Consider the following 9537-nt stretch of genomic DNA (forward strand, 5'->3'; position numbering starts at 1 on the left):
ATGTAAATATGTAAAATGTAAAAATGTAGACGACGACGACGACGACGACGACGACGACGACGACGACGACGACGACGACGACGACGACGACGACGACGACGACGACGACGACGACGACGACGACGACGACGACGACGACGACGACGACGACGACGACGACGACGACGACGACGACGACGACGACGACGACGACGACGACGACGACGACGACGACGACGACGACGACGACGACGACGACGACGACGACGACGACGACGACGACGACGACGACGACGACGACGACGACGACGACGACGACGACGACGACGACGACGACGACGACGACGACGACGACGACGACGACGACGACGACGACGACGACGGTTTTTATGTCAGCTTGGTGGTTGAGTGATTATAGTACTGCTGTACTCGCCTTGTAATCAGAAGGTAGCTGGTTTGATTCTATGTTACTTTGTTTGTATTACCTGTCACTAGTTTGGTATTACTAATTTAATTAATCTTTGTCACAGGTGTACGAGGCTGCTGGGCTGCCAGAAACAGAGGATAGCTATCGCCCGCGCTCTACTGAAAATCCCATCCATCCTCATACTAGACGAGGCTACCAGGTCAGTTGCAAGGGAATGACTTGATCGTAAAACATGTTAAAATGTAACATGTAAAAATGTAACATGTGGAAATATAAGAAGTAAAAATGTAACATGTTAAAATGTAACGTGTTAAAATGTAACATTTTAAAATGTAACATGCTTAAATGTAACGTGTTAAAATGTAACATATTAAAATGTAACATGTAAAAATGTAACTTGTAAAATTGTAACCTTTTAAAATGTAACATGCTTAAAGGTAACTTGTTAAAATGTAACACATTAAAAACGTTATGAGTACTGGTATGAGTAAAAGTTTTTATGTCAGCTTGGTGGTTGAGTGATTATAGTACTGCTGTACTCGCCTTGTAATTAGAAGGTAGCTGGTTTGATTCTATGTTACTTTGTTTGTATTACCTGTCACTAGTTTGGTATTACTAATTTAATTAATCTTTGTCACAGGTGTAAAAATGTAACGTGTTAAAATGTAACATTTTAAAATGTAACATGCTTAAATGTAACATGTAAAAATGTAACATGTAAAATTGTAACCTTTTAAAATGTAACATGCTTAAAGGTAACTTGTTAAAATGTAACACATTAAAAACGTTATGAGTACTGGTATGAGTAAAAGTTTTTATGTCAGCTTGGTGGTTGAGTGATTATAGTACTGCTGTACTCGCCTTGTAATTAGAAGGTAGCTGGTTTGATTCTATGTTACTTTGTTTGTATTACCTGTCACTAGTTTGGTATTACTAATTTAATTAATCTTTGTCACAGGTGTACGAGGCTGCTGGGCTGGCCAATGCTGACAGTTTTATCCGACAGTTCCCTGATGGCTACAGTACCATTCTGGGGGAGAGAGGAGTTACCGTGTCTGGGGGCCAGAAACAGAGGATAGCTATCGCCCGCGCTCTACTGAAAATCCCATCCATCCTCATACTAGACGAGGCTACCAGGTCAGTTGCAAGGGAAAGACTTGATCATAAAAAATGTTAAAATGTAACATGTAAATATGTAAAATGTAAAAATGTAGACGACGACGACGACGACGACGACGACGACGACGACGACGACGACGACGACGACGACGACGACGACGACGACGACGACGACGACGACGACGACGACGACGACGACGACGACGACGACGACGACGACGACGACGACGACGACGACGACGACGACGACGACGACGACGACGACGACGACGACGACGACGACGACGACGACGACGACGACGACGACGACGACGACGACGACGACGACGACGACGACGACGACGACGACGACGACGACGACGACGACGACGACGACGACGACGACGACGACGACGACGACGACGACGACGACGACGACGACGACGACGACGACGACGACGACGACGACGACGACGACGACGACGACGACGACGACGACGACGACGACGACGACGACGACGACGACGACGACGACGACGACGACGACGACGACGACGACGACGACGACGACGACGACGACGACGACGACGACGACGACGACGACGACGACGACGACGACGACGGTTTTTATGTCAGCTTGGTGGTTGAGTGATTATAGTACTGCTGTACTCGCCTTGTAATCAGAAGGTAGCTGGTTTGATTCTATGTTACTTTGTTTGTATTACCTGTCACTAGTTTGGTATTACTAATTTAATTAATCTTTGTCACAGGTGTACGAGGCTGCTGGGCTGGCCAATGCTGACAGTTTTATCCGACAGTTCCCTGATAGCTACAGTACCATTCTGGGGGAGAGAGGAGTTACCGTGTCTGGGGGCCAGAAACAGAGGATAGCTATCGCCCGCGCTCTACTGAAAATCCCATCCATCCTCATACTAGACGAGGCTACCAGGTCAGTTGCAAGGGAATGACTTGATCGTAAAACATGTTAAAATGTAACATGTAAAAATGTAACATGTGGAAATATAAGAAGTAAAAATGTAACATGTTAAAATGTAACGTGTTAAAATGTAACATTTTAAAATGTAACATGCTTAAATGTAACGTGTTAAAATGTAACATATTAAAATGTAACATGTAAAAATGTAACTTGTAAAATTGTAACCTTTTAAAATGTAACATGCTTAAAGGTAACTTGTTAAAATGTAACACATTAAAAACGTTATGAGTACTGGTATGAGTAAAAGTTTTTATGTCAGCTTGGTGGTTGAGTGATTATAGTACTGCTGTACTCGCCTTGTAATTAGAAGGTAGCTGGTTTGATTCTATGTTACTTTGTTTGTATTACCTGTCACTAGTTTGGTATTACTAATTTAATTAATCTTTGTCACAGGTGTAAAAATGTAACGTGTTAAAATGTAACATTTTAAAATGTAACATGCTTAAATGTAACATGTAAAAATGTAACATGTAAAATTGTAACCTTTTAAAATGTAACATGCTTAAAGGTAACTTGTTAAAATGTAACACATTAAAAACGTTATGAGTACTGGTATGAGTAAAAGTTTTTATGTCAGCTTGGTGGTTGAGTGATTATAGTACTGCTGTACTCGCCTTGTAATTAGAAGGTAGCTGGTTTGATTCTATGTTACTTTGTTTGTATTACCTGTCACTAGTTTGGTATTACTAATTTAATTAATCTTTGTCACAGGTGTACGAGGCTGCTGGGCTGGCCAATGCTGACAGTTTTATCCGACAGTTCCCTGATGGCTACAGTACCATTCTGGGGGAGAGAGGAGTTACCGTGTCTGGGGGCCAGAAACAGAGGATAGCTATCGCCCGCGCTCTACTGAAAATCCCATCCATCCTCATACTAGACGAGGCTACCAGGTCAGTTGCAAGGGAAAGACTTGATCATAAAAAATGTTAAAATGTAACATGTAAATATGTAAAATGTAAAAATGTAGACGACGACGACGACGACGACGACGACGACGACGACGACGACGACGACGACGACGACGACGACGACGACGACGACGACGACGACGACGACGACGACGACGACGACGACGACGACGACGACGACGACGACGACGACGACGACGACGACGACGACGACGACGACGACGACGACGACGACGACGACGACGACGACGACGACGACGACGACGACGACGACGACGACGACGACGACGACGACGACGACGACGACGACGACGACGACGACGACGACGACGACGACGACGACGACGACGACGACGACGACGACGACGACGACGACGACGACGACGACGACGACGACGACGACGACGACGACGACGACGACGACGACGACGACGACGACGACGACGACGACGACGACGACGACGGTTTTTATGTCAGCTTGGTGGTTGAGTGATTATAGTACTGCTGTACTCGCCTTGTAATCAGAAGGTAGCTGGTTTGATTCTATGTTACTTTGTTTGTATTACCTGTCACTAGTTTGGTATTACTAATTTAATTAATCTTTGTCACAGGTGTACGAGGCTGCTGGGCTGGCCAATGCTGACAGTTTTATCCGACAGTTCCCTGATGGCTACAGTACCATTCTGGGGGAGAGAGGAGTTACCGTGTCTGGGGGCCAGAAACAGAGGATAGCTATCGCCCGCGCTCTACTGAAAATCCCATCCATCCTCATACTAGACGAGGCTACCAGGTCAGTTGCAAGGGAATGACTTGATCGTAAAACATGTTAAAATGTAACATGTAAAAATGTAACATGTGGAAATATAAGAAGTAAAAATGTAACATGTTAAAATGTAACGTGTTAAAATGTAACATTTTAAAATGTAACATGCTTAAATGTAACGTGTTAAAATGTAACATATTAAAATGTAACATGTAAAAATGTAACTTGTAAAATTGTAACCTTTTAAAATGTAACATGCTTAAAGGTAACTTGTTAAAATGTAACACATTAAAAACGTTATGAGTACTGGTATGAGTAAAAGTTTTTATGTCAGCTTGGTGGTTGAGTGATTATAGTACTGCTGTACTCGCCTTGTAATTAGAAGGTAGCTGGTTTGATTCTATGTTACTTTGTTTGTATTACCTGTCACTAGTTTGGTATTACTAATTTAATTAATCTTTGTCACAGGTGTACGAGGCTGCTGGGCTGGCCAATGCTGACAGTTTTATCCGACAGTTCCCTGATGGCTACAGTACCATTCTGGGGGAGAGAGGAGTTACCGTGTCTGGGGGCCAGAAACAGAGGATAGCTATCGCCCGCGCTCTACTGAAAATCCCATCCATCCTCATACTAGACGAGGCTACCAGGTCAGTTGCAAGGGAATGACTTGATCGTAAAACATGTTAAAATGTAACATGTAAAAATGTAACATGTGGAAATATAAGAAGTAAAAATGTAACATGTTAAAATGTAACGTGTTAAAATGTAACATTTTAAAATGTAACATGCTTAAATGTAACATGTAAAAATGTAACATGTAAAATTGTAACCTTTTAAAATGTAACATGCTTAAAGGTAACTTGTTAAAATGTAACACATTAAAAACGTTATGAGTACTGGTATGAGTAAAAGTTTTTATGTCAGCTTGGTGGTTGAGTGATTATAGTACTGCTGTACTCGCCTTGTAATTAGAAGGTAGCTGGTTTGATTCTATGTTACTTTGTTTGTATTACCTGTCACTAGTTTGGTATTACTAATTTAATTAATCTTTGTCACAGGTGTACGAGGCTGCTGGGCTGGCCAATGCTGACAGTTTTATCCGACAGTTCCCTGATGGCTACAGTACCATTCTGGGGGAGAGAGGAGTTACCGTGTCTGGGGGCCAGAAACAGAGGATAGCTATCGCCCGCGCTCTACTGAAAATCCCATCCATCCTCATACTAGACGAGGCTACCAGGTCAGTTGCAAGGGAAAGACTTGATCATAAAAAATGTTAAAATGTAACATGTAAATATGTAAAATGTAAAAATGTAGACGACGACGACGACGACGACGACGACGACGACGACGACGACGACGACGACGACGACGACGACGACGACGGTTTTTATGTCAGCTTGGTGGTTGAGTGATTATAGTACTGCTGTACTCGCCTTGTAATCAGAAGGTAGCTGGTTTGATTCTATGTTACTTTGTTTGTATTACCTGTCACTAGTTTGGTATTACTAATTTAATTAATCTTTGTCACAGGTGTACGAGGCTGCTGGGCTGGCCAATGCTGACAGTTTTATCCGACAGTTCCCTGATGGCTACAGTACCATTCTGGGGGAGAGAGGAGTTACCGTGTCTGGGGGCCAGAAACAGAGGATAGCTATCGCCCGCGCTCTACTGAAAATCCCATCCATCCTCATACTAGACGAGGCTACCAGGTCAGTTGCAAGGGAAAGACTTGATCATAAAAAATGTTAAAATGTAACATGTAAATATGTAAAATGTAAAAATGTAGACGACGACGACGACGACGACGGTTTTTATGTCAGCTTGGTGGTTGAGTGATTATAGTACTGCTGTACTCGCCTTGTAATCAGAAGGTAGCTGGTTTGATTCTATGTTACTTTGTTTGTATTACCTGTCACTAGTTTGGTATTACTAATTTAATTAATCTTTGTCACAGGTGTACGAGGCTGCTGGGCTGGCCAATGCTGACAGTTTTATCCGACAGTTCCCTGATGGCTACAGTACCATTCTGGGGGAGAGAGGAGTTACCGTGTCTGGGGGCCAGAAACAGAGGATAGCTATCGCCCGCGCTCTACTGAAAATCCCATCCATCCTCATACTAGACGAGGCTACCAGGTCAGTTGCAAGGGAAAGACTTGATCATAAAAAATGTTAAAATGTAACATGTAAATATGTAAAATGTAAAAATGTAGACGACGACGACGACGACGACGACGACGACGACGACGACGACGACGACGACGACGACGACGACGACGACGACGACGACGGTTTTTATGTCAGCTTGGTGGTTGAGTGATTATAGTACTGCTGTACTCGCCTTGTAATCAGAAGGTAGCTGGTTTGATTCTATGTTACTTTGTTTGTATTACCTGTCACTAGTTTGGTATTACTAATTTAATTAATCTTTGTCACAGGTGTACGAGGCTGCTGGGCTGGCCAATGCTGACAGTTTTATCCGACAGTTCCCTGATGGCTACAGTACCATTCTGGGGGAGAGAGGAGTTACCGTGTCTGGGGGCCAGAAACAGAGGATAGCTATCGCCCGCGCTCTACTGAAAATCCCATCCATCCTCATACTAGACGAGGCTACCAGGTCAGTTGCAAGGGAATGACTTGATCGTAAAACATGTTAAAATGTAACATGTAAAAATGTAACATGTGGAAATATAAGAAGTAAAAATGTAACATGTTAAAATGTAACGTGTTAAAATGTAACATTTTAAAATGTAACATGCTTAAATGTAACGTGTTAAAATGTAACATATTAAAATGTAACATGTAAAAATGTAACTTGTAAAATTGTAACCTTTTAAAATGTAACATGCTTAAAGGTAACTTGTTAAAATGTAACACATTAAAAACGTTATGAGTACTGGTATGAGTAAAAGTTTTTATGTCAGCTTGGTGGTTGAGTGATTATAGTACTGCTGTACTCGCCTTGTAATTAGAAGGTAGCTGGTTTGATTCTATGTTACTTTGTTTGTATTACCTGTCACTAGTTTGGTATTACTAATTTAATTAATCTTTGTCACAGGTGTACGAGGCTGCTGGGCTGGCCAATGCTGACAGTTTTATCCGACAGTTCCCTGATGGCTACAGTACCATTCTGGGGGAGAGAGGAGTTACCGTGTCTGGGGGCCAGAAACAGAGGATAGCTATCGCCCGCGCTCTACTGAAAATCCCATCCATCCTCATACTAGACGAGGCTACCAGGTCAGTTGCAAGGGAATGACTTGATCGTAAAACATGTTAAAATGTAACATGTAAAAATGTAACATGTGGAAATATAAGAAGTAAAAATGTAACATGTTAAAATGTAACGTGTTAAAATGTAACATTTTAAAATGTAACATGCTTAAATGTAACATGTAAAAATGTAACATGTAAAATTGTAACCTTTTAAAATGTAACATGCTTAAAGGTAACTTGTTAAAATGTAACACATTAAAAACGTTATGAGTACTGGTATGAGTAAAAGTTTTTATGTCAGCTTGGTGGTTGAGTGATTATAGTACTGCTGTACTCGCCTTGTAATTAGAAGGTAGCTGGTTTGATTCTATGTTACTTTGTTTGTATTACCTGTCACTAGTTTGGTATTACTAATTTAATTAATCTTTGTCACAGGTGTACGAGGCTGCTGGGCTGGCCAATGCTGACAGTTTTATCCGACAGTTCCCTGATGGCTACAGTACCATTCTGGGGGAGAGAGGAGTTACCGTGTCTGGGGGCCAGAAACAGAGGATAGCTATCGCCCGCGCTCTACTGAAAATCCCATCCATCCTCATACTAGACGAGGCTACCAGGTCAGTTGCAAGGGAAAGACTTGATCATAAAAAATGTTAAAATGTAACATGTAAATATGTAAAATGTAAAAATGTAGACGACGACGACGACGACGACGACGACGACGACGACGACGACGACGACGACGACGACGACGACGACGACGACGGTTTTTATGTCAGCTTGGTGGTTGAGTGATTATAGTACTGCTGTACTCGCCTTGTAATCAGAAGGTAGCTGGTTTGATTCTATGTTACTTTGTTTGTATTACCTGTCACTAGTTTGGTATTACTAATTTAATTAATCTTTGTCACAGGTGTACGAGGCTGCTGGGCTGGCCAATGCTGACAGTTTTATCCGACAGTTCCCTGATGGCTACAGTACCATTCTGGGGGAGAGAGGAGTTACCGTGTCTGGGGGCCAGAAACAGAGGATAGCTATCGCCCGCGCTCTACTGAAAATCCCATCCATCCTCATACTAGACGAGGCTACCAGGTCAGTTGCAAGGGAAAGACTTGATCATAAAAAATGTTAAAATGTAACATGTAAATATGTAAAATGTAAAAATGTAGACGACGACGACGACGACGACGACGACGACGACGACGACGACGACGACGACGACGACGACGACGACGACGACGACGACGACGACGACGACGACGACGACGACGACGACGACGGTTTTTATGTCAGCTTGGTGGTTGAGTGATTATAGTACTGCTGTACTCGCCTTGTAATCAGAAGGTAGCTGGTTTGATTCTATGTTACTTTGTTTGTATTACCTGTCACTAGTTTGGTATTACTAATTTAATTAATCTTTGTCACAGGTGTACGAGGCTGCTGGGCTGGCCAATGCTGACAGTTTTATCCGACAGTTCCCTGATGGCTACAGTACCATTCTGGGGGAGAGAGGAGTTACCGTGTCTGGGGGCCAGAAACAGAGGATAGCTATCGCCCGCGCTCTACTGAAAATCCCATCCATCCTCATACTAGACGAGGCTACCAGGTCAGTTGCAAGGGAATGACTTGATCGTAAAACATGTTAAAATGTAACATGTAAAAATGTAACATGTGGAAATATAAGAAGTAAAAATGTAACATGTTAAAATGTAACGTGTTAAAATGTAACATTTTAAAATGTAACATGCTTAAATGTAACGTGTTAAAATGTAACATATTAAAATGTAACATGTAAAAATGTAACTTGTAAAATTGTAACCTTTTAAAATGTAACATGCTTAAAGGTAACTTGTTAAAATGTAACACATTAAAAACGTTATGAGTACTGGTATGAGTAAAAGTTTTTATGTCAGCTTGGTGGTTGAGTGATTATAGTACTGCTGTACTCGCCTTGTAATTAGAAGGTAGCTGGTTTGATTCTATGTTACTTTGTTTGTATTACCTGTCACTAGTTTGGTATTACTAATTTAATTAATCTTTGTCACAGGTGTACGAGGCTGCTGGGCTGGCCAATGCTGACAGTTTTATCCGACAGTTCCCTGATGGCTACAGTACCATTCTGGGGGAGAGAGGAGTTACCGTGTCTGGGGGCCAGAAA

This window comes from Macrosteles quadrilineatus, unplaced genomic scaffold (genome assembly GCF_028750875.1).
Source record: "Macrosteles quadrilineatus isolate MER2022 unplaced genomic scaffold, UCM_ALF_1.0 Scaffold_92__1_contigs__length_397533, whole genome shotgun sequence".
Classification (NCBI taxonomy): Eukaryota; Metazoa; Arthropoda; class Insecta; order Hemiptera; family Cicadellidae; genus Macrosteles; species Macrosteles quadrilineatus.